The 26,914-nt window shown below is 42.6% G+C and overlaps 1 long non-coding RNA gene across 1 annotated transcript in view; it reads left to right on the top strand.

Moving 5' to 3' along the window:
• Positions 1 to 9,214: 9,214 nt before the first annotated feature.
• The window catches only part of LOC137773134 (uncharacterized), a 46,684-nt gene continuing 28,984 nt past the window's right edge, over positions 9,215 to 26,914 (top strand). Inside the window, exons 1-2 of the long non-coding RNA XR_011075653.1 lie at positions 9,215 to 9,249; positions 15,249 to 15,330. This is a non-coding gene — a long non-coding RNA (uncharacterized lncRNA). The remainder of the gene's footprint in view (positions 9,250 to 15,248; positions 15,331 to 26,914) is intronic.

Raw genomic sequence — 26,914 nt, forward strand, 5'->3', positions numbered from 1 at the left:
GTTTTTCTCTTTCTGACTTACTTCACTCTGTATGACAGACTCTAGGTCCATCCACCTCACTACAAATAACTCAATTTCATTTCTTTTTATGGCTGAGTAATATTCCATTGTATATATGTGCCACATCTTCTTCATCCATTCATCTGTTGATGGACACTTAGGTTGCTTCCATGTCCTGGCTATTGTAAATAGAGCTGCAATGAACATTGTGGTACATGACTCTTTTTGAATTATGGTTTTCTCAGGGTATATGCCCAGTAGTGGGACTGCTGGGTCATATGGTAGTTCTATTTGTAGTTTTTTAAGGAACCTCCATACTGTTCTCCATAGTGGCTGTATCAATTTACATTCCCACCAACAGTGCAAGAGGGTTCCCTTTTCTCCACACCCTCTCCAGCATTTATTGTTTGTAGATTTTTTGATGATGGCCATTCTGACTGGTGTGAGGTGATACCTCATTGTAGTTTTGATTTGCATTTCTCTAATGATTAATGATGTTGAGCATTCTTTCATGTGTTTGTTGACAATCTGTATATCTTCTTTGGAGAAATGTCTATTTAGGTCTTCTGCCCATTTTTGGATTGGGTTGTTTGTTTTTTTGATATTGAGCTGCATGAGCTGCTTGTAAATTTTGGAGATTAATCCTTTGTCAGTTGCTTCGTTTGCAAATATTTTCTCCCATTCTGAGGGTTGTCTTTTCGTCTTGTTTATGGTTTCCTTTGCTGTGCAAAAGCTTTTCAGTTTCATTAGGTCCCATTTGTTTATTTTTGTTTTTATTTCCATTTCCCTAGGAGGTGGGTCAAAAAGGATCTTGCTGTGATGTATGTCATAGAGTGTTCTGCCTATGTTTTCCTCTAAGAGTTTGATAGTGTCTGGCCTTACATTTAGGTATTTAGTCCATTTTGAGTTTATTTTTGTGTATGGTGTTAGGGAGTGTTCTAATTTCATTCTTTTACATGTAGCTGTCCAGTTTCTGGATCAGATTCTATCAGCGTTTCCTGAACATATACTCTGCGCGAGGCACTGCCCTAACCATGTCATCTGGCCCTGCTATATGCATTTCACTTTATCTTCACAGCATCTCCCTGACAAAAGGATCATCAGCCCCATTTTTCAGAGGGGGAGACTGAGACTTAAGGAGGGAAAGTGACTTGCCCCAAACCACCCAGCCATGAAGTGACAACGCCAGAGCTCAAACCCACCTCTTCTGAGGCTAGTCCAGTGTTTTTGAACTGTGCTGGGTAAATATGCGTGTGTGCTGGTTTGTGACTTTCTTTTTTAGTCACCTAATTGTATGCCTCCCTCTCTTCCTCTCTCAGCTCCTTGAGGGCCCTGCACATCGATCCCCACTGTATCCCCCAATCCCAGCCTGGTGCTGAGGAGTGCAGAGGACAGAAGATGGAGAAATTGGGGTCCCAGCCCTCAGGGTGCTAAGGGAAGCAAGTGAGGACATTTCTTCCTAAAGTTCAAACTTTGACCAAAATCCATTTTGTAGAGGATCCTGGCTAACATTCCCTGAAGGAACTGCAGTCTTGGTCCTGGCTTCTTCCACAGCCTTGGAGAGTCCCTGAGATGACCTGTCACTCAGTCTCCTCCTCTGGAGAGTGGCTAGAATATGTGCGAACATCCTTGCTCATTGGGGTCTTGTTGAAAGGCTAAAACGAGATAGTCTGTTCTCACAGTGAATTGTGCAAAGCAATATTTCAGTAATCAAAAGGTATTTGACAGAAGGATGCTCACTTAGAAGTCTGAATTTGGTAGGTTCCTGTTTCTGGACTCTACCTTCCTTGTAGGGTTGGGAGGATTGAGTACAATAAAATAATATATGTGCTGAATGGTAGTTGGCAATAGTATTATTTCTATGCAAATTGTTTCTTTACTCTACAGACTTAGACTTCTCCCTGAGCTCATTTTCTTTTGAAACCTAATTTAAAGAAATGAAAAGTACAATGAGATACCACTTCTCATCTATCAGATTGGCAAAAATCCAAAAGTTTGACAGAATAGTCTGGTGGTGAGGCTCTGGGGGAAATGGCCACCCTCACCCATTGCCAGTGGGAATGTAAATGACTACAACCCTAGCAAAATTACACATGCCCTTGATCTTTGACCCAACAAAGTCACTTCTAGCTATCTATCCTGGAGATATGCTGTCAAAAATACACAAAAAGACATAAGAGACATATCAACCAATTGCAATGTATGGGGCTCATTTCGGTCCAGATTTGAACAACAAATTGTAATAACAAGAAAAGGAAATGTGAACACTGGTTGGGTATTTGATAAATTCTAAGGAATCATTACTAGTACTTTTAGGTGTGTTCATGGTATTATGGTTATGTTTTTTTTAAAGGGTTCTTATCTGTTAGAAATACTTATGAATGGAATACAGTGTCTGGAGTGCGCTTTAAAGTAATTCTGGAGGAGGGAATATGTGGTTGACAGGTACTTGGGAGCTTATTAGAGTTTTCTATTTTTGTATATGTTTGAAAGTTTCCACAATAAAATTATAATATTACAGATAAAGCTGAAATCCCCCCTGACCCCACCTAAGGGTCCTAACCCTAATCCTAGGATCCTCCTCAGGTAACCACTGTTTCCAGTTTGCTCTGAACCCTTTCATACATTTTTCTGGGCATTTAGAACTATATATATATATACTCACAAGGGTGGAGGAATAGTATTTTTTTCCATGTACACCAGTGACTTAATGTCCTGCCTTGTGCTTTCTCCTAGTTGTATGTCTTGGAGAGTTTCCACGTAGCACACAGAGATTTATTCTGTTCTTCCATTGCTGCACAGCATAGCATGGTAAGTGTTTACTATAGATTATCTACCCATTCCCACAACGATGGGCATTTATGTTGTTTCCAGTTCTTTTGTGATTACAATCATTGCTGCAGTGAACATCCTTGGATGTATCTCCTTATGCAAGAGAGAGTGTTTCCATAGGGTAGATAGTGAGAAATGGAATCGTTAAGTCCTAGGTTATTTTCAGCTCTGTGTTAATAGATACAGACCCTGCCTCCCTGTACCATGTTTTCTATCACTGAAGTCTCAGAAACTTGTTTCCTCATAGTCAAATGGGGCACTCACTAATAGGAGATGGTATTTTTTTATTATTACCTGTTTGCCAATTATTTTATAATTCTGTCCTCAGCTCACCTCCTACCTCCTTCATCTCTTAGAACTGTTGCTCTAGGCTCACTCCTCTACTCCCTGCTTTGTGATCCAATCAGCCTGGCTCTCCTCACTCCCACACCTCTCCCCCCTTCCTCTGGAAGACCCCTTGCCATGGACCTGCACACTCGGTCCCTCATACTTTGCTGCCCACATCCCCCCTGCTCTCCTCCAGCCACATGGGTCTGTCCCTCTTCAAATGTTCTCTAATCCCTTCAAGGCTTATACATGCCATTTCTCCTGCCTGGGATGCCCTTGTCCTGCCCCGTTAGTGACCCGGTTTAACAGTCATTTTCTCAAGACAGCCATCTCCTGCTCTGGAAGTGCTAGATACCTTTCAGTATAGCACTTGGAGCAATTTTTAATAATATATGTATTTTAAAATTAATCTGATTAATGTCTGTCTTTGCTATTAGATCTCAAGCACTGTGAGGGCAGAAATTGAGTGCATTTTTGCTCACCACTGTACACCCAGCATCTACCCCAGTGCCAAGAATGTAATAGGGCCTCAATAAATAGTCATCAAGTGAATTAATAAGTGAAGGAACTATAGGAGGCCTGGTCACACATGGACAACTCCCTTCATTGGCAGTTTTTTACTTGACCCCTACTTCTATCAAATGACAATTCACCCACAAGGTCCACTGGTAGAAGAGATTCAAGCATCTAATTGGGCCACTGGCCAGGATTCCCTTCAAGGCCCTTTTGCAGATCTGAAGCTCCATGTTTTCACAACATAGCAGCTCCTTCGTGAAACACTCCTCTGGCTGGAAGAGATGCCTTGCAGTTTCCTCTCAATTCCTATAGCACCTCTCGGAGCACAATTAGTGTTGAATCTGGTGTACAACTATTCACGGACAAGCCTCCTTTGCTATTGGACCCAGTGGTAAGGGTCGGAATCTTAGTCGTCTCTACCTCCCCTGGGCTTGATAGCTGCACATCTCTTAGTAAATATTCAATAGAACATCACTGACTGAGAAATGAAGGAGTGATTATGGGACCCTAAGTACCAGTTCTCTTCTAACTGTGGGGTTGCACTGAGTGCTGGTCCAAAAGCTAGAACATACCTCAAATGCTTTCAAGAAAAAAAAAAATCCTGGCCCTGCTGCTTTCTCTCTGTGGCTCATTCCACATCTTCATGGTTGGAACGCCATCCAGAAAGCCTCTTTATTCCCACAGTGCAATGTGAGCCCGTCTCCTTGCTGCCACACCTGCCCTTGTCAGCAGGACAGAGTCCCTGAAGGTGTCCGCGAGCTCTGGGCATCTTCTTCCCATGCAGTTCCTCCTTCAATTTGGCTTCCAGAATGTTGAATGCCAAGTTTTTCTGGGCAAGCCCAGCAACTTTTGTGGGTAGCACATCTGTTTTCCTCCTCTTAGTCACTACTTTTCCATTTGAAAATTGCTAGTTCATACATTTTGTTGTATGAAATTTTTTGGTAAGTTGTTTCAAATTCAATTAAGGAGGGAAAAGAGCCAGATACGTATCCTGAATAAATTTTACTTAGAAAGTCTCCACTTTCTGGTTCTACCACATGAATTTGGAAAGAGTCTCAAGACTGAAATGACTTCAGGAAATGTGCGCCTTCAGGAAACTGCACCCTTCTTTGAAGAAACAGTGGACTCCAGATCTGGGGCACAGAAATACAAAAGGAATTTGGGACATCTTGTTGTGACAGAAAGTAAAGAAGAGCCCAAAGAGTGATAGGGGACATGTCAAAATACGGCCCAGCTGGAAGGGCTGATAATAAGCCAATTAATTGATTAATTAGTTGGGGGAGAAGTTGTCCTCCTGACAGAAGAAAGACAACAAACAAATATAAAAGGCATGATGGAATTAGAAAATCACCATTTGGCAACCACCATATTAAGAACTTTCAGGAAAGAATCATCATTGATGAAAATATTAGTGGGCGGAAGTTTGGGGAGTAACAGAATATTTCCACCGTCTCCGAAAGCATCAAGTAATGAGCGGAATCGATACCATGTGCTTTTCTGATATGATGCACTGAGAAGAATGCAACATTCCTTCTGTGGTATTTCTGCTAAAGGATCAGAGTCTGAATCTAATCATGGGGAAACATCAGACAGATCCAAAGTAAGGGCCATTCCATAACATCACTGGCCTGGGACTTCCCTGGTGGTGCAGTGCCTGCCAATGCAGAGGACACAGGTTCGAGCTCTGGTCGGGGAAGATCCCACATGCCATAGAGCAACGAAGCCCGTGCACCACAACTTCTGAGCCTGCCTTCTAGAGCCTTCTAGAGCCCGCAAGCCACAACCACTGAGCCCACACACCGCAGCTACTGAAGCCTGGCGCCTAGAGCCCGTGCTCCGCAACAAGAGAAGTCACCACAATGAGAAACCCGCGCACCGCAATGAAGAGTAGCCCCCGCTCTCTGCAACTATAGAAAGCCCACACACAGCAACGAAGACCTAATGCAGCCAAAAATAAATAAATAAATTTATTTAAAAAAAAAAAAGATCATTGGCCTGAGAATTGTACATCTAAAAAGGGTGAATTTTACTGTACGAAGATTATACCTCGATACACCTGATTTTTAAAATATAACTGTGAAGCAACTGACAAAGGATTAATCTCCAAGATTTACAAGCAGCTCATGCAGCTCAATAACAAAAAAACAAACAACCCAATCCAAAAATGGGCAGAAAACCTAAATAGACATTTCTCCAAAGAAGATATACAGATGGCCAACAGACACATGAAAGAATGCTCAACATCATTAATCATTAGAGAAATGCAAATCAAAACTACAATGAGATATCATCTCACACCGGTCAGAATGGCCATCATCAAAAAATCTGAAACAATAAATGCTGGAGAGGGTGTGGAGAAAAGGGAACACTCTTGCACTGTTGGTGGGAATGTAAATTGATACAGCCACTATGGAGAACAGTATGGAGGTTCCTTAAAAAACTAAAAATAGAACTACCATATGACCCAGCAATCCCACTACTGGCCATATACCCTGAGAAAACCATAATTCAAAAAGAGTCATGTACCAAAATATTCATTGCAGCTCTATTTACAATAGCCAGGACATGGAAGCAACCGAAGTGTCCATCATCGGATGAATGGATAAAGAAGATGTGGCACATATATACAATGGAATATTACTCAGCCATAAAAAGAAATGAAATGGAGGTATTTGTAATGAGGTGGATGGAGTTAGAGTCTGTCATACAGAGTGAAGTAAGTCAGAAAGAGAAAAACAAATACAGTATGCTAACACATATATATGGAATCTAAGAGAAAAAAAAAAAAAAGGTCATGAAGAACCTAGTGGCAAGACGGGAATAAAGACACAGACCTACTAGAGAATGGACTTGAGGATATGGGGAGGGGGAGGGGTGGGATGTGACAGGGTGAGAGAGTGTCACGGACATATATACACTACCAAATGTAAAATAGATAGCTAGTGGGAAGCAGCCGCATAGCACAGGGAGGTCAGATCGGTGCTTTGTGACCACCTAGAGGGGTGGGATAGGGAGGGTGGGAGGGAGGGAGATGCAAGAGGGAAGAGATATGGGAACATATGTATATGTATAACTGATGCACTTTGTTATAAAGCAGAAACTAACACACCATTGTAAAGCAATTATACTCCAATAAAGATGTTTAAAATATATACATATAACTGATCTGCTCTCTTTAAAACTATCAATGTCAAGGAAGAAAGACTAGGAACTATTCCAGATTATATGAGATTGTATAGACAAGACAAGTGAATGCAACATGTGATACAGAATGTCCTTTTGTTATCAAGAACATTATGGGGATAATGGGCAAAATCTGAATAAGATTTGTACATAGACAATAATCATGTGTAAATGTTAATTTCCTGATTTTGTTAAATATACTATGGTGATATAAGAGAATTACCTTGTTTTTAGGAAATAGACTCCAGTATTTAGCTGCAAAAGGGCATTATATCATGTCTACAACTTAATATCAAACAATAGATAGATTAGATGGATGGGTGGATGGAGGGATGGATGGTGTTAAAAGATCATAAAATGGAGACCAGGCTTGAGGATCCCCCAAGTAGATGAAACCAGTCAAGCAAAACTTATTCTAGCTTATTTCATGAACATAAAGAAAAACTTCGCATATTTCCTGTAAATGCCTCTGATAATCATAAACAAAACTTGTCATCCTCCTAAAATGATATAAGATAATCACTTTTAACCAATCCCCTGCCATCTGGAAAACCTCATTGAAACTACCAGTCATTGTAAGGTTAAGCAATCCTCATTTTCACTTTGTAAACCATACTGTAATGAGCCTCTGAGCTTCTTACAATCTTCGGGTTTGACATCTCCTTGTTTGTGAACATTTTATTTCTCATTCAATAAAATATCCATATCTAGTAAAGTTCTTTGAATTTCCTTTTGACAAAAGGGGGGTGGATGGATGGATAGATAGATAGATAGAGGCAGGATGCATATAAAATGTATCCTTGAATACATTTCCAGGCTATATACGAAACTGAGGTCTCCAGCAGGCAAACTTTTTGTATAGATAATTGACGTGGGCCTTCATGAACCAACTCGGAAGGGATTCTGAACTGCAAGGGCTCCAATTCCCACCAGGCAGTAGAGACAATGAGCCGCCAACGCTCCACTGCCTCCTCCCTCAGCTGTGACCACGGACAGGTCACCCTGGGCTCTGGGACGTTCTGAATCTCCATGCAGGGGCCCAGCTCCTGCCAGCCTCCCCTCACAGTTTCCGTACCTCCTGTTTCCCCCACCCCCTCCTCTGCAGTCAGTCCTGGTAGAGAACACTCTGAGCCCCCAGCTATGCCAAACTGGGCACCGAGGCGATGCCACCAAACCCCTTTTCACTCGTGACCTACATTGCCATTGGTTCCATGGACTGTGCATTCTGCAAGTCGAAGGGGGCAATGTTGCTATGACAACAGTTCCTGGAGCTGGAGGGATGCAGAACACCTACTTAAAAAAGTTCCCTTACCCATATGGCAAATGGACTTCATCAGTTGTTTCTAAATCAAATATCCAAACCAGGTGGGCTGAAAAGGGAATGTTCTTAGAGGGCTCATTGAGGTCACAGCTCTAGAGCTACCCTTTAAGATATCAGAGAGTGAAGAGTGAGCAACACAGCTTCTTTTAATTTTGTTTTTAAAGACAAATATGATTACAGATTAGCAGCGTGCTCTCTGGCTGCTGTGATCTTGTCGGAATGAGAAGGAAACAGACATCTACAAGCAAGGGCTGATTCTCTCTCTTCTAAAAACCAACCTTGGCTGGTTCCTATCATTTTCTCCTTGTGACTGTCTGGGTTTCTAGCTCTTTCCACTCCTCCATCCAGCAAATGCTGTGAGTGTGTGTGAAAGAAAGAGGTTGAGGTTCCTAGGTCTGATTTCCAGCTTTGCTGTGTATCAGCTGTGTGACCTCAGGCACGTTCTTTCTTTTCTGAGGCCCAGTTTCTTCACCGGAGACACTCGTTTATTCCTTCCTCCAAATGTTCACAAATGCATCTTGAACGCTGACTATGTGCCTGAGGAATGATACCGCCCCACCCCCGCCCCAGGGGCTTGTGTGGCTTTAGACCACTCTTAAGGGTTAAAATCAACGTCAAAATCATGATCACTGGTTACCTTTGCTTCTCTTCCCCCCACCCCAATGCTGGGGCCCCCATCACAGCCCAATTCGATGGGGTTACATTATTGACTATGTGTCTGGGTCACCCACTGAGACGGAGAGGGCTCCTCAAGGGCAAGGATCGGCTTCCAACCCAGCCCTGCCTACCCAGGGCCTGGCACCCAATCATTGTAAGCCAGCTCCTGTACAATGAAAGATGTTAGAGCCTGTGTCAGTAACGTGGTTTTTCTTTTTCTCGTGTACCTCGTAGAATCACTGAATTCAACTCACAATCACCTTTCAGTGTTGGCTCCAGGAGCACTCTCTGGGGAGGTGCTTATGAGCGGCACCTGGCTGGGGGCTGAGCCGCCCACGTGATGAGCCGCGCTCTTGCTTTAAGTGGATTGCACCAGCATGGCCACCCGGGGAGCTTGAAGTTGCGTCAGCACGGTAAGCACTCTGGTTTTGCTTGGGTTTTTTGTATTCGGGGTGACTTGGGCAGCGTGTGCATGAAGATTACGAAGGCGCTTGACCGTCACCCACCACCTTTGGAGCCCCCGGTCCTCAGCGCTTTCCAGCCGAGCCTCTCTTTTCTGAGTCTGTGCGCCCTAGAAAGTGACCTGTGACAACCCTCACTACCGCCCTCCAGAAGAACAGCTTTCTTTCATTTCCTTTCTCAGCTGAAAACCTGGTCTCACAGGAGCTCCTACAGAGAAGAAAAAAATCAACATGAAACAGGGCATCAAAACTCTGGGGACGTGAACCCACACCGTGTCACCCTCTCTCAATTTCAGAGTCTCCCTCCCCGAGGGGCTTGGAGAGAAATGTGGAACATCACTCTGGTAATCCCTTCTGGACACAATTATGTTTAGTTACTGCCTACTAGGACCTACTTGGTATGTCTCATCTTACGCTGATTGCATTCAAAACTTGATTAGATTCTATTGATTCTGTCATAAAAAATAAAGGCAGCCTTCGTTCCTGCTGTAAGCTTTTGCTTGCTTAATATAAAACATCCCACCTGTGCCTCATAGGCTTCTACCTGCCTTTCTTTGCTCTGCTCCACTTCTAGCCCTTGCCCTGCTCAAAGCCCACATCTCCCCTCAGTCTTGTGCATGGGCTTTAGTTTTTATTACTGTTATTTGCTGGTCTCTGTTAAGGCTGTTTGCTCTCCCAGCTACCAAAGGGGAAAGGAGAAATATTTCTCCAATTCCCAGATAGTGCTGTTATTGGCCAAACTGTTTTTCAGTGAATTCTTCTATATTTACTGCCCCAAGTGTTATTTATTCCCATTACAAGCAATTTCCCTTATAATAAAGGAAAAGCTGACTGTGACCTACGAGGAGAGTCAGGCCCCTTGAGGCGTCTCTATACCCACTCTCTATTATGTGGCAAATGCTCACACCTTTTAAAACCCAGCTAAATGTCCCTACCATGTGAAGTCTTTCCTGGCTCCTCCAGGCAGTTGAAAGCAGATGAGAAGGAAGAAAGCAAGCCAGACTGAAGACCCAAAATGGGTCCATGAATGATAATCATACAAAGATACAGTTGAAAAGAGCTCACACTGGCCAGGGGCCAGGAGACCTCGGATAACTCACTTTTTCCCCAAATTTCAGTTACTTGTCATGATTTTTTTGCCATATCTGAGTATCACTGTTTACTTATAATTTTCTTTGCTATCTACTTGCTTTTTCTGCTTTCTTTACTGACATTTATTTTTAAAGAAATCTTATAAGGATCTCTTGCCATAACCAGGAGATAACTACAACAGGTAGTTTTTTAAAATGAATACAGTGAAAATGAAACAATGGCACTGCCAAGGCTCTGACCCTGATCCAACCCTGAAGTCTCTCTCCTTGTCAACAGGGGAAGTTAGAGGGTATCCCAGCATCAGACTGAGAATGGCTCCTTAAAAAACATGAGGAGGACTGAACAAGGATTGAAAAGGGAATGTCTTTCTCATCACGTGATCTGTGCTCATAGAAACCCACCTAAAACTCATCTCCTGCACCATCTTGAATCCCTCCATATACCAGTGAGGCTTATCCCACAATTTAAGGATGAGGTTAAGGGACTCCCCCGGTGGTGCAGTGGTTAAGACTCCATGGGGCACAGGTTCAATTCCAGATCAGGGAACTAAGATCCCACATGCCATACAATGCGGCCAAAAAAAAAGGATAAGGTTAAATATTCATAGAAGGGTTGATTCCACACTACTCACAAATTGCTCCCACATTCCATGAGTTTCCTAACACTTGCCTGAGGCTCCTGACCCACAACCCCCAGAAAATTTAAGCTCAGCCGTCCTAGAACACCAGGCTCCTCTTGCAGTGGCCAGGAGCTAGGTCAGAATTCTGGCCACAGGTACACAAGGTAAAATAAAGTGTTTTTAATTTTTAAAAATCCAATTCAGCAGCAAAACTATCCCTTCTTCCTACCCTTCTACTCTGTTTATCCTTTTATCCTTTCTCTTTTTCTGGAGTGTTCCTGAGTAACAGGTCTTTTACTAGAGGTTAAAAAACACTCATGGAGAATCTGTGCAGATATTACTCTTTAGGAAAACTGACCTTCATGTGATGGGATGTTTTAGGGGGTGGGCCTTAGTTAGCAATAATAACGTTGGCTCATTAGGAGAGACAAAAATAGGAAAAATCCAAACCCCCAGCAATAAGATATTGATTCTGAAAGCCTTGGGACCTTCATTCAATAGAATTCTATGCAGTCATTAAAATTTATGTTTAGGAGTGTGTAATTGACATGGGGAGATATTTACACCATAGAATCAATTCAGGCAGTCTCTCTAGTACAACTATATAGATTAAATATGGTCTAGGACTTAAGCTCCGTATTCCTCAGCTTTCTTGTCTTCCATGAAAACTTGCATTAGTTCCTTGAGTTATAGAAATTAAGGATTCCATGCCCAAGTGGATTGGAAGAACTCTAGATTAACTGCAGTGAAATGAGCTTTGCTACTAAATTCCTCAAATTTTTGAATATGCCAATGAGCATCATGAATTTCCAAGAGGAGGTGCTAATGTGAGCCATTTTCTAAAACTTATTTAATCATGAAACTGGTGTCCTGAGAGCCACACTTTGGAAAGATGGATAGATGGATAATTGAATGTATGCATTAATGAATCAATATAGAAGTCTAGAAGATACACACAAAATGTTAACAGTGATTCTATCTGGCTGTTGGAAGTATGGGAAGCTTCTATCTTGTGATTTTTCCCACAAGAAACATTTCTGTTTTGTAATATTTAAGTAACAAAGTTGTTTTGTAATTGTTTAATTTTTAAAATTTGGCTGGAGAAGGGATGGAGATAGGGGAGAGAGTTCTCGTTCTCAAAGCCAGCTGTGTGACTGCCTTGAACACATGCCAGTGTGAATTATTGCTCTTCTAAAGCAATGAGGCAGGTTCCCTGGATGGCTTTCCCACAGTTCCCATTGGCCGTCATGGGAAACACTCTGTTTTCAAATAGAGCCTAGTCATCACCATCACCATTATCATCATCAAAGTCATTTGGTCACCGATATGCTTTTCTTAAGGAAAAAAATTTTTTTGTTGAGATAAAATTCACCTAACAAAATTAATCGTTTTAAAGTGGCATTTAGTTCCTTCATAAGGTTGTGCAACCATCACCTCTATCTAGTTCCAACGGATAGGCATCTGATGAGGATGTCTACAAGAACTGAGGTGGCCTGTCAAAGGAACAGACACGTAACAATGTTAATAAAGCAGAAAATCAGGGCCATAAAAAGGAGAAAGGGATAAATATACCAACCATGAGGTTAATATGATGCTTGTGATTGATTATCAAGAGTATCTCTGGGGACTTCCCTTGTGGCACAGTGGTTAGGAATCCGCCTGCCAATGCAGGGGACATGGGTTCAATCCCTGGTCTGGGAAGATCCCACATGCCACGGAGCAACTAAGCCCATGCGCCACAACTACTGAGCCTGCACTCTAGAGCCCATGGGCCACAACTACTGAGCCCACGTGCTGCAACTACTGAAGCCTGTGCGCCTAGAGCCCATGTTCCACAAGAGAAGCCACCACAATAAGAAGCCCACGTACCACAACGAAGAGTAGCCCCCGCTCGCCGCAACTAGAGAAAGCCCGCAGGCAGCAACGAAGACCCAACGCAGCCAAAAAAAAAAAAAGAGTATCTCTGAACTTCCTGGCAGCCAGGGCAAAATGGGAAACACAATGATAAATGGCTATTATCAGAAAAGAGAAAGCTTGGTATAACTCAAATGAACTAAAGTATTTTTCTGGAACTTAATTCTAGAAGAAACTTTTCATGTGGATTTCATACATAGAACATTAATATGTAAAATAGGCAATGCCCTTGACTATAATTTTATAGCAAATGCACGAGGAAGGATTTTCCTATAGTTGTTTTTCAATAAATATTTACTAGGTTAATTAATAAGTAAATAAATAATTGAATAAAAGATAAATCAGCTCATCTGCATTCTTATCCCACGAATCCTTCATAAATTTTGTCCGTACGATAGAACTAAATGCCAAAGATTGAAATCATTGCTAAATTAATAAATTATTTTTTTTTAAAAAACCCTCAACTGGAAGTTATTAACTATTTTCTTTTTTTTTTTTTCCGCCTCCCGCCCCCTCGTTCCATCCCCCTGCCCGCCGGCCTCCCGGCCCCGCCGCGCCGAGCTCCGCGGAGAGAATCGCGCGGGCCGCCGCCGCCGTCGCGTTCCCGGGAGTGTGGGAAGCGGGTCGAGGCAGGCGGCTCCCGAGCCGTCTCTCGAAGTCGCTCTTCTTCGACCCAGGCCCAAGTGTGCGTGTGTGTTTCCTTCCCCGTAAGCACTTTGATCAGCGTTTCCTCAGCGCCGCGGAGGAGCCAGGGCGAACCGGAGCTTTTAACCCCCTGCGTGCCGCCCCACGGTGGGCTCCGTGGGGAGGGTGCCGCTGGGAGACTAGTCGACACGGGGGCCATCGGTTTGGTTTGGCAAGCCAGTGTCTGGAGGAGCCCGACCGGATCCGAGGAGCTTGCCCAAGCGCGTCAGGCTCTCCTGGGGAGAGCAGGCCTCGAGGCCCGGGGCGGCTCGTTAATGTTCCAGCCTGCCCGGGGGCCGCACAGCAACCCGACCTGACTGGCGAGGCGAGGGGCGGGCTTGAAAGGCCCGGCAGGCGTAGGCTTCTGGAGGGGATCTGGAGGCCCCGGGGGGACCCACTTTCACGCACCCTGTCCGCTGGTGCGTGGACGGCTCCCAACCCGGGGTGGGGGCCTCGCTCTAGCCCCGCGGACTCGGCTCTGGCCGCCCCGCTCCCTCCCCTGGCCAGGCCTTGCCGGGGAGTTAATGATTGATTTACTGGCTCTGCGTGGCCGGCGCCCTCCCAGCTATTTGTCCAGGCTGAGGAGTTGCTGGCGACTAACTATTTTAATCAAATGAAAATATTAGGAAACTCTGGATTATCTTCTGATAGCACTAACAATGGAAAACCATAAGGCTTTGGGCACTATCTAATTGCTTTATAATTTTACAGAGATTTTAGGATAAAGGGGTCTCCATTCTTCATTCCAGATATGCATAAGTTGTTTAAAGATCAAAATTTAGTTAAAGAGTTGCAAGAGTTCCTAAAATCTATCTACTCCCCAGATCATGGAAGTATGAGAGTTAGAACAGTCACGCGAGCATAGCATTTTTCTTCACCTGCCTAATTCTGTCATGGGGGTAGACTCAGTCCATCCAAGCTCCATTTCTTCAGTCAATCCCATCTTAGATTTCAAGAGAGGAAATTTTGCCCCTCAGCAGTAGTTTCATGAGTTTTCTAGGCCCTAGTCCCAAGGCTAAGGCTTAAGACATGCACCCCAATGTTTACAGCAGCATTATTTGCAATTGCCAAGATGTGGAAGCAACCTAAATGTCCATCAATGGATGAATGGATAAAGAAGATGTGGAACATATATATACAATCGACTACTACTCAGCCATAAAAAAGAATGAAATTTTTCCATTTGCAACAACATGGATGGACTTGGAGGGCATTATGCTAAGTGAAATAAGTCAGACAGAGAAAGACATGTATGATATCACTCATATGTGGAACCTAAAAAATACAACAAGATATTAATGTAACAAAAAAGAAGCAGACTCATAGATATAAAGAACTAACTAGTGGTTACCAGTGGGGAGAGGGAAAGGGGAAGGGGCAACCTCAGGATAAGAGATTAAGAGGTACAAATTATTAGGTATAAAATAAGCTACAAGGGTATATTGTACAACATGGGGAATATAGCCAATATTTTATAATAACTATAAACAGAGTATAACCTTTAAAAATTCTGACTCACTATACTGTACATCTGTAACATTGTACATCAACTACACTTCAATAAAAAAGTGCCATCAAAAAAATAAATAAATAAAGACTATGGTTTAAGAACAAATATTTCTCCTCCTTCTCTACCTCCCAGATGGGGAAAACATACCAAAGGTCCTAGTGAGCCATTTGCAGGAGGATCACAGTGGCGGCCGTGAAAGGAAATGACCTGGAAGGTATGTCCACAGATTGACAACGGATTTCCCAGGTTTTGTCATTCAGACTAATTTTTATCTTAAAAGTTTTTTTCTTTCTACTATTCTCTAATTGTTCTATAATAAGCTTGTATGATTGATTCATGAAAAGTTGTTTGGTTTTGTTTTGATAAGAAAGAAGCAGTAGATAAGAGAACAGGTTTAAAGTGACAGGAGCCACAGTGCGGGAGGCCACTCGGCTGTCCCCTCAGCATCTGTGCCACTTGGAGAGAATCCTCCTCTCTTGCCCGTACACCAGGGGTAAACATTCCCACCTTACAGACGTGTGGGGAGGATTAAATGAGATAATACAGAGCTCAGCAGTTCAGACTGAGCATGTGTTTATTAGTACGTTGTGAATATAATATTAGAAATGGTGGCTATTAACATTACTAATTGATATTTTTATTTTGCATAATGGCAGAGCATTTTCACAATAGTAAAAAAAGAAGAAAAAGTTGTCTCTAATTCCATCATCCCAACAAATCAAGCTATTGTCATTTGTCTCCGGCCTCTTCTAGTCCTAACCCACATGATTCATACATAATTATAATCATATTGTAAATGCAATTTTGTATTCTGATTTCTTTCACCTAACATTATATGATAAGCACTTTCTGCCATATATGAATCATTAAATGGCGATTTTAAAAGCCATACGTATTCAGGGACAATAAGATGCAGTGACTGTCTATAGCACAAGTGGTCTGCTTCATATTTTCTGAATTAAAATCCCTCAGAATGACCAATACTGGCCCTTGAAGTAACCAAATTCAGTGTAATAAAACAAATGTCACAAGGAGGCGAGCAAATCAGGGCACTTTGGGTGAGGAGAGAGCATTAACCTTTTATAAGCTTGAAAGCTGATGGGTTTCAGTTGGCTACAATGTACAAATGTACCTCGGAATAGATCTGAGGATGTACTGCCTTTCTGAATGTGAGTGCAGGATCTGACCTCCAGAACCAAGCCCAGAGTATCGGAAGCCTGAAGATCAAGGAAGGCCAACCCTGGCATGCAAGCTGCTGCTCTTCCTCCCCCATGCGCTGAAGTCTGGGCAAGCAGAGGTGGGGTAGGACAGGGCCAGCCAGAGCGAGGAGGTGAGAGGACACAGAACTTGCTTAGGGACAAAGATAGAGCACCTTTAGGCAGGAAGATCAGGTGTGGATCAGGAAAGAGTGGGGAAACATGTTGTCAAAATCGCTGGCCTGGAAAATGGAAAGCCTTGAATTCTGCTAAGGAGCTTTGAATGTAATTGGGTGGGAATTGGCAAGCCCCTGAGAGTTGTTGAATAAGGAAGTGGGCCAGCCAACGTGCTGAGTGGGAAAGAGAAGAGAATAAACTAGTGCCGGTAGACAAAAAAGAAAACAACCTTGACAGGGGTGCAGAAGAGGAAGGAATCACAAGAGAGATGGCGGCTGATGGGTCCTAAGTGCCACGTTCCGGGCTCTGTTCTGGGTACTTTGTGTGTACTCACCAATTCAATCCTTATAGCAGTCCTCTGATTTGGGTACTATTATTATCATTCCTGTTCTCCAGATGAAAATTATTAGATGATTTGGGCAAGTTGCCAAGGTCACAAGTAACCCCAGCACAGAAATCCAAGCAGGTTTGTTCTGGAGAGAGGCTACCAGGCAAGTGGGGAAAGCACTCCAGGTAGAAGCGACAACACATGCAAAGCCACAGAGATGAAAAACAATGTGCTCCTTTGGAGTAAGGCAAACGTTCCAAGATGCAGAGAGTGGACAGGCCAGAGAAGAAATTCTTGGAATTTCTGTGACTGGCAGTGTGGAGGGGGGCCAGTGACAGAGGCTGAGAAGCTCTGTGCCCCTTCTTGTCCCCTGCCATGTTGTCCCCAGCAACCTGCACAAGAACTTCGTTTCACACACTGTACTGTTTACAAATTAGTTAGGATTATTTTGGTTGAGCCTGCCTCCGTTCTGGCTGGTCTCAATACTCATCCATCTAACAAACACGTATTGTGTGCCTCTCAGTGAAGGGTGCTGACTTTACAGAGATTAGCAAAATTGGCACAGTGCCTACACAAACCCACACCTGGGGTGAACTTCCTTCCGCCCAGCACGTAAGTAGTTAGGACAAAGGATCTCCGCATGTAACACCTCAAACCTCTTTGTTCTTTCTTGTGAAAATCTCATCCTACAGAGCTGTGAGCTCAAAAAAGCTGCTTCCTGCTGGAGAGATCAGGTTTTACTCGCTTGTCACTGATAAAATTAACAGCTGGCATAAGTGATTTCATCTTGATTATAGCTGCATAGGAACCAGATGATCCAAGCTGATGTTTTCCTTGTTAGAGTCAGAATTCTTTAACCCAAAGCATATCCAGGATGCCAGCCTCTCCTTCCTCCAGGTTCCCAAGGGAAAGGCCACTAAAGATGGTTCCCAGCATGAGCTCTGAAGATGGAGATGCTGGAAGCCAGGTTCCTCTAAGTCTTGAGGGTGCTTATTCTGGGAGAACTTGGAGGTTCTCTCAAGGGTGAACTCTAACGGGGCAAAGATATGGAGATCAGTGGGTTTTCCCTGAAGCTGGACAGTCTATGGGGCACAACTTGAACTTGCTTTGTTCAGTCTCCTCACTGCCCCGTGTTGTGAATATCCACTTGTCCATTCTCAAAGCCATTGGATCAGCTACAACCTGGCTCAAGGCTCTACAGGAGGCATTTGTAGGACTGGAGTAAACTTGCAGTGAGTGGGGGATATACTGAAAATTGCTGAGCATCTGTATAAGCAGCAAATGGCTCAGATGCAACTTGACACACTGATGAGCAATTATCAGGGAAATAGAGGGGCATTTAGGAAAGTAGCAGCAGCAGCAGCAAATTTTGTCTAACACAGGTTTGCAAAAGGACCTACATCTCTATTCAAGAAAGACTGCTTCTTATGCAGTTAAAATAAATCCTCCATCTGTCTAAAAACCACTTACATAAAGCGCCCCCTTCTCCCCCGCCTCCGCCGGTTCTTCATCTGTGGGCCAGGTCAGGCTTTTGGCCAGCTACACCAGGCCAACAGCTAACGTGTGCATAGCCATGCACAGCCCAGAGCTAATTGCTAGAGAGAGAAGCCCCTTAGCGGATAGCTTGCTCTAAACATGCATAGGAGCAATCCCTGTGTGGGGAGCATGCTTCCCTAATGTCCGTTAGCATAGTTCCATCTGCACCCCTGCTGCGAGCAGTAAAGTCTGAAAATATTACATATGTATGTCTGTACACATGCTCACCCAGAGCATGTCCCTGAGCAGAATGGATGAGAGGTGGCTTCCCTGGAAAGGGCTCAAATCTTCCATCCCTCTACCTACACACAGACACATGCTCATTTGTTCCTTTAAAGGATGAGGATACTGAGAGGGCTTTTTCCCAGGATGGACTTGCAGACTCCAGGATAACGCTGGTGGCCTGTTTGCCACCTACATCCCAGAGGCTCCGGAAGTGGCAACGCCAACCAGCCAGCAGGGATGAGAGGGCACGTGTGTCTCAGAGGGCAGCAGAGCTCCCCCACAACAACCTTCCAGGCTGACCTCAGGCTCACACCGTCCCACTCCCACTCTGTGCTCTCGTCTGCGGCAAGTTGTAGGATGAGGACATAAGTGAGACGGTGAAGCCACCAGTGGCCTGGGCTTGGGCACCAGGCAGAGATGAACTCAATTTGAGCTCTGCACTTGCTAGCTTTGTGACCTCCACACAGCTCATGTAATTTCTCCAAACCTCATTTTCCTCATCTGTACAATAGAGACAGCAATGCCTGCCTACCAGGTTTGTTGCAGGGATTGAATGAGATAATGCACATGCAAAAACCTCCATTCAGTATGTAACCACACTGCACAAATGCTAACTCATGGCATTTGCTGTGCTTGGTTTTCTTACCTGCTTAATTACACTTAATAAATAGTCAGTTCTTTGAAGGCAGGGTTAATGACTTATTGACTGCTGTATTCCAATGGATAAACATAGTTCCAGGCACACAGTAGCCCTGTATTTAACATTCATTAAATATTTATTGAATTTGTCGAATTCATAATTAATTATAGACCCATGCCTGTGGTACCTGTGATGGTTAATTTTAACATGTCAACATGGCTGGGCCCTGGTGCTCAGATATATGGTCAAACATTATTCTGGATGTTTCTGTGAGGGTGCTTTTTGGATGAGATTAACATAAACTAGGGATATTCTCACTCTTGGTCTGCCATTGCCAAGAGAGCAGGTGCAGGCTAGCATGCTTGAGGATGGGAGATATGGGGCTCAGAGTCGAGACACCATTACCCCAGCCTAGGCCATCCTAGGTTAGTGGTCAGCTAACCCCCATATATGTAAATAAGCTCATTAAGATCAACAAAGTTGCCTAGGTGGTCACCCTGAATCATGAGCAATAAATGCTTTGTAGGCCATGGAGATTTTGGGGGGGTTTGTTCCACTGAATTATTTTCACAGTAGATAACTAATACATAGAACTCATGAGTCACCTGCCCAAGCCTGTCTACCTTCACAGTCTGTACTCTGCCCGGTGCATCACACAGTGACGGATGTCACCTGAAGGCAGGTCTCTTGGGTGGGACAAAACTTTTAAAAAGTGGAGAAGAGGTTCCTCTGCAATTCAGCCATGTGAGGATGGCATGCCCACCAGGCACCGGGCTGCCCACTAGGCAAGCTAAGCACAGGTGCCAGGCAGAGCCTAGAAAATCAGGGCAGCAACACAAAAATGAGAAACTTTTTTTTTTTAAGAACTTGATATTTCAAAAAATAAGCATTGAAGTAGTCATCATAATTTTTTCAGAATTCCTTATGCTATTTTATGGTTTAGGTTTTTTTAATGAGAATTACATTTTGGGAGGTGGGTTTGTCTCCAGAATCTGTGATAGGTTTAGAGCCTCTGGCATGTCCGTGGGCCCCCTCCTCTATAGGGATGTGGGGGACCTAGGACTGCATTTAGCTGGAACAGCACTGCAGGGCATGCAGGAAGGAGCATATGAAGCATCTTGGGGGGCGGGGCGTGGGGGACACCCAAGTAATGGAGCTGGGCTTCTGCAATCTGTTTCCAACTGCTTGTGCCTATGAATCATCTACATCCACACTCCCTCACAACCCGCATGTTACATAAATAATATACAAAATGAGCAAAATCCAGCCACTGGCACGGATGAGCTTGACCTTGGGTAGTCATGGAGGAGTTAGGAGAAAGGGTTGCTTTAGAGAGCTGTGTGTGGGCTCCCTCCAGAAGGACGAGCTTTGCTTGGCTTCTCTACGTCACTAATAGCTTTTAAAAAGTCAGTCACCTTCAAGGCCCAAGCCCTTAGGAAACTGCCTTCAGTGCCAGTTTCTCACCCAGTAAAATCTCTGAAAAGGAAAATAAAAGTAGGCTTGCATTCCAAGAAGAAAAAGGAGCTCAGAGGGAATTCCCTGGTGGCCCAGTGGTTAGGACTCCACACTTCCACTGGTGACCTGGGTTCAATCCCTGGTTGGGGAATGGCTGGCACAACCAAAAAAAAAAAAAGGAGCTCAGAGCAATCCCAGAGGATTTGGAATACTTGTGAAATCCAACTTAAGGAGAGGGTAGGTGTAGGTGGGGAATTGTCAGTAACTAAATGAGCAAAAATGTGAGTGCTGGACTCTTTCGTAAAATCTAGGGATAGAAATCGTTGTTTCCTCTCTGAATATTCAAAGGTGATGCAAAATTACTGCCAGGTGGGGCTGAACAGTGGCCTCCAGAAACTTTCCCTGGATTCTAACTTGTTTCCAGGAGAGTTCAGCTGAGAAAGTGAGCAGGAGACATCAGCAGTGCCCAGGTTAGTTAGCAGGGGGCAAAGGAGGATAAAGAGGAGAAGGAAGAGGAGGAGGAGAAATTTTTACTGAGCACTTGCTTTGTGCCAAGCATTGTCTCATTCAATCTTCCTCACAACCCTGTGAAATCCATTATTATTCCCATTATATAGATGAGAAAATTCAGAGAGCTTAGGTAACTTAGCCAAGACCACTGAACCAGTATGTGTCCCAGCAGGGTTTAGATCCCAGGCTTTTTGACTTAAATCCCATTGGCTAAGTCATGGGCCTATCCTGACTCTTAACAAACAGCTCAATTACCTTAACACTATTTAAATGTTTCCCATTTACAGAAATGCATCTACAGCTATAAAGCACTTTATTCTGTATCCACACAGGAACTGGTTGATTCTCAAAACACAACATTTATTTTTGAAGTAAACTTATTTAACAGAGTCTTCCTTAGTATGCCTTAAATGAATACCGTATGAACTTATTTTGGTAGTGGAGGCCTCCTCCATTTTGGAAATGCTGTTAACTTATGTTGTCCTTCATTCATCATTCATTCATTCAAGAAACATTTATTGAGCACCTACTAAGTACCGGATACCCTCCTGATTCCTAGGACTTAGCTGATGAGGTTACTGCCCTGAAGGAGCTCACAGTCTGTACCTGGGATTGTTCAAAATGAGGCGTCCAGAACTCATGGACTATTAGTGGGATTTTAGGTGTCAAAAACAGATTCACAGTGCAAGAAGAGAATAAGTAGATTCTCTAGATCTGGAATCTTAATAACTGAATGTAGCTGCCACTAAGTGACCAAAAACTATCAGACCTCTAACCAAGTCATTCATATTAAAAAAAAAGCATTGTGCTCACAAATCACTGCTTCCTCAATTGATTCCACCAGTGTAGCACACTCCTAAAATAAAACAAAAAGAGTTAAACATTTCAGCTTTCCAAAACTGGACCAAAGCCAGTACCCTGGACTTCTGCTTTAGAATAACCAAGACCCTTTCTGTAAACCTACAAATAAATTTCAGCAGATGCCTGAACTCAAAGAGTACAAGTAGAGAGCCAACCCTCTGGTCCTCAGAAACATGTGCTGCCTCCTTTCCTGACCCCTCGCCAGCTTTAGAAATCTGTGTTTTGGGAAGCTATTAGTGAAGAAAACAGTATTTCCAAAATTATGAGTTACCCCAGAAAACCCTACAAAAATAGGTAGCTCCAGAAAGGAGTGAGTGAGCTCTGTGTCCTAGTTCCAAGAGGTCTCTTCTACCCTGAGGTTCCAAGGGAAGTTAGGAGTGAAAGCCTCTAGACAGGCCTCTTTCAAGACACTATGATGAGCTCCGCTGAGCTGTGCCATCTCCATCACTGACCACTCAGAATGCCAAGTTGCAGGCTGTAAAAGCCAACCTCATCCCACCTCAGGATTAGAATGGATGTCAAGTCATCAGTTTCCAACTCTGGTTTTGCACCATCACGGGGGGAACCACATATCTAAAGGATGGCACATAATTTTCAAAACAAATGTACTTTAATTCATTTCATTTGAAAAGGTAAGGAGCTGGCAACCCTTTTAGGAGGCGTAGGAGTAGAAAGAGACCCAATAATGAGAATAGTAAATAACAATAATAATTAGAATAAACTAGAATATAAGCTTCGTAAGAACAGAGACTTTTTTCCATCCTGTTCCCTGCTGAATCCGCAGTGCCTGGTCATACACATCTACTTCAGACACGTCTACTGAATGAACGGATGGATGATACTCATAGGAGTGTTTACCGTGTCCCAGATTCTGTGCTAAATACTTCATCCTCATGATCTCCTTTAAGCCTCTTGACCTATTCACCAGGAATCGGTACGACCCCCAGTCTGTCGTGAGGAAACTGAGACTCAGAACATGCACTTCACCTCTTCAGGGTCATCCTAGCTCTAGGGTAGATCCAGTTTTGTGGAGCCCGAAACTTATAAAACTTGAGGATTCTTGCTTTAAGGAAAAGAATACATAACTCCAAATATAAATTTATGTATGTAAGTAAATATTTATTTAGAATGAGGAAAGAAAATGCAACAAATTACAAATGTAAAAGTATTACAAGTATCATAAAATCTGGAAAAATAACTAATTTTTATCATCTGTCTGACATACCTCTATTATATTTTTTTCCGATATTTTTTGGCTGCATTTTTTTTCTATAAAGAAAACAGAAAAATAATTTATCTTTCCTTATTGTGGTTGATCAAAATTTTTAGTTAAGGAAATATCTTTCAGCTTCACCACTCAATAGAGATGATAGCAGATAAATCCTTAGGGTTGTCAAAGGTGGGGACAAGCTCTATCAAGTTTCTTTCATATCTGAGCCCTAAGACTTCAGGGCATTTCAAGTTTTCTTGTCAGTGATTAATCTTGAATCAACGTCACATTAGACAACACTCATTAACCTGTTTGCTGTCAACACACATCTTCACTACAGTGACTTAACGAATTTCATGTTATCTTTGTTCTGAGTCAAATTAGCACGTAATTGAAATCTTTTCCCAGTGTGCTCATATAATTCACCCCCCTTTGTTAATTGGATTATCAAAGCTACAAGTGTTTCTTCATTATTTCTAGTCAATATTTCTTTCTTGCTAAATGAATGAATTTTTTCTTTCTGTTGAGTGCATTGGATATAATCTGAAAATTTTTGTTATAATTTGCTTCTCAGTGTCTACTGATTTTATTGCTCATCTGTGTCAGTTCTATTTCATGTTTTTATCTTTAAATGAATTTTCTTTCAGTTCTCTAGTGAATTTAAAGATAGCCACAAAAAAAGTACCATTCACTTATATTCAAATCAGGAGTCTGTAATTTCTCACTTATTTTATTGACACATTCCAAAATGACTCTCCAAATTGTAGTTGAAATGGCATATTCTCCACTCATCTTCCCCTTACTCAGATCCCCAAGATGCCCTTGGGCATTCCAGTGACACTCTGCACAAGGTAAACAGAGACCAAGAGGAAATCAGAGTGGAAAGAGACAGTAGTCTTAACTGATTGACTATGTTGGTCACGTGGCTAGGGTCCCTCTAGGAAGGAAGCGAATCTGAAATTTAATTGTCAGCTTCATGGTAAACTGGCCTCTGCACAGTTAGTACATGATAGAGCCCAAATCCAAAGTTGTTCTGGCTCCAGGCCCTGAGCACCTGACCTCTGCTCTACATGCTAACTAAGAAGTTCACAAAATAGAGTATGCAGATCCAATTCAGCATTACTTCTCTAGCAGTGGTCTTCCATGAAGTGCCAAAGGATTATCCAAGATTCTTTCTGTAAGGTCACATGCACAATAAAATTTCCAGAGAATCCTTGAGTTCCAAAGGGTTAAGCTAAAAACCAGGTAAAGAGTCCTCAGACAAATTCAAGTTTATCAAACACCAAAAGATAAATAAGAACAGAAAGGGAATAGGAACCATCTCTGCATTCCCTTGTGCTCTCCTTTGGAGAAGGGCAGTTGGGAGGGTTTACTGATCAACAGGGCCACAGCCAGACCTCCCTTCTCCCTCTAAGTACCTCTAAGTACCAGCAGGGTCCTGGCACCAAATTCATCACTTGAGAGCTGCGATCCCCAACCCTCTGGGAACATCAAAACTTCTACTCCGTGCTGGTGTTGGGAATACATGTTCCCTTCCCACAAGGGCACCATGGGATCCTCACTTCTTTCAAGGGTTTGTGCGTATATGTGTGTGTCTTTCCATTTTATATGTGCCCTGGGAACCATAAACAAATACAAGTAACCAAAAAAAGAAAAAAAAATGTTTACAGATGAAACACCCTTTCTGCTTACAAATTATTAGAGGTATAAACATATTCTCCATCTCAGGGTCACCAAAACATCCATTCCATGTGAAAAATCCTCATTATAATATATTTGATAACTCAAAAATTTTTTTTTAATTTTATTTATTTATTTATGGCTGTGTTGGGTCTTCGTTTCTGTGTGAGGGCTTTCTCTAGTTGCGGCGAGCGGGGGCCACTCTTCATCGCGGTGCGCGGGCCTCTCACTATCACGGCCTCTCTTGTTGCGGAGCACAGGCTCCAGATGTGCAGGCTCAGTAGTTGTGGCTCACGGGCCTAGTTGCTCCGCGACATGTGGGATCTTCCCAGACCAGGGCTCGAACCCATGTCCCCTGCATTGGCAGGCGGATTCTCAACCACTGCGCCACCAGGGAAGCCCCTGATAACTCAAAATTTTTAAAACATATTCTTGAAATAAGAACTCCACCTACTCATGCCACCAGCAAATTCACTGTTAATAACGCATATACAAGTATGGGTCTACTCTAAATAAATTTACAGTGAAACAAGGGAGTGAAGACATGGACACAAATACCGATAACACCATGTAGAAAATGAGGAATGACCGAAGAGTGGACCTGACACAGAGCTATGGGGGTCCAGAAGAAACACTTCCAAAGAGGGAATACCAGAGGCGCTTAAAGCAGTATCAATCATCTAAGTCAGAACTGTATTTAAAAAACAACAACAACAGCAACAACTAATACGGTTCAGAGAACTTGAAAATATCTTTAAAAATAGAAACGAAAGGGAAAGATGACAAAGCACCCTCCTTTTTTTCCCCTTCTGTGGGTGATTTTTACACAAAAGTTGATATTGTATTTATTCCGTGTAATTGTGCTTGACTAATCAGAGATCCTGTTCTATCATCCTCTTGATTATCTTGTTTTCCTGCCTCATTTGTTTCTGCTTCCAAAGTCTGGCAATATTATCCTACAACATTATCACAAAGTAAATTTTAACTGAATTTGCAGTTTGAAATCATTGATTTTTCTAAGTTTAAACAAACGGAAGCAACTGCCAGATATGTCATACAGAAAATCTTCTGAAAGAGAGTATTAGATGGTTTCATGGCATTCCATTCTAGAAGGAAAAATGCTGAAGAGTGAGGAAAATAAAAATTTTAAATGTGTGGAAAATGATCGATGAGCAGAGGGGTATGGAGAAGAGAATTCTCCTATAGCAGAGGATATTTGAGATGACCCTCTTTGATGTTGTTTTTTTACTGAAGTATAGACTTACAATGTTGTGTTCATTTCTGGTGTACAACAAAGTGATTCAGTTATCTATATATCTATATCTATCTATGTATATTCTTTTTCATATTCTTTTCGATTATGTTTTACTGTAAGATACTGAATATAGTTCCCTGTGCTTTACAGTAGGATCTTATGGTCCATCTATTTTATATATAGTAGTTTGTATCTGCTAATCCCAAACTCCTAATTGATCTCTTCTCCACCCCTTTTCCCTTTATGTAACCATAAATTTGTTTTTTTTTTTTTTAACTTTTTACTTTATATTGGAATATAGTTGATTAACAATATTGTGTTAGTTTCAGGTGTACAGCAAAGTGATTCAGTTATACATATACATGTATCTATTCTTTTCCAAATTCTTTTCGCATTTAGTTGTTACATAATATTAAGCAGAGTTCCCTGTACTAACCAACAGGGACAATAGGTCCTTGTTGGTTATCCGTTTTATTTATTTATTTATTTATTTATATTTTTTTAAACATCCTTATTGGAGTATTATTGCTTCACAATGGTGTGTTAGTTTCTGCTTTATAACAAAGTGAATCAGCTATACATATATGTATATCCCCATATCCCCTCCCTCTTGAGTCTCCCTACCCCCCTCCCTATCCCACCCCTCTAGGTGGTCACAAAACACTGAGCTGATCTCCCTGTGCTATGTGGCTACTTCCCACTAGCTATCTATTTTACATTTGGTA

Source organism: Eschrichtius robustus, chromosome 12, assembly GCF_028021215.1.
Source record: "Eschrichtius robustus isolate mEscRob2 chromosome 12, mEscRob2.pri, whole genome shotgun sequence".
Lineage (NCBI taxonomy): Eukaryota > Metazoa > Chordata > Mammalia > Artiodactyla > Eschrichtiidae > Eschrichtius > Eschrichtius robustus.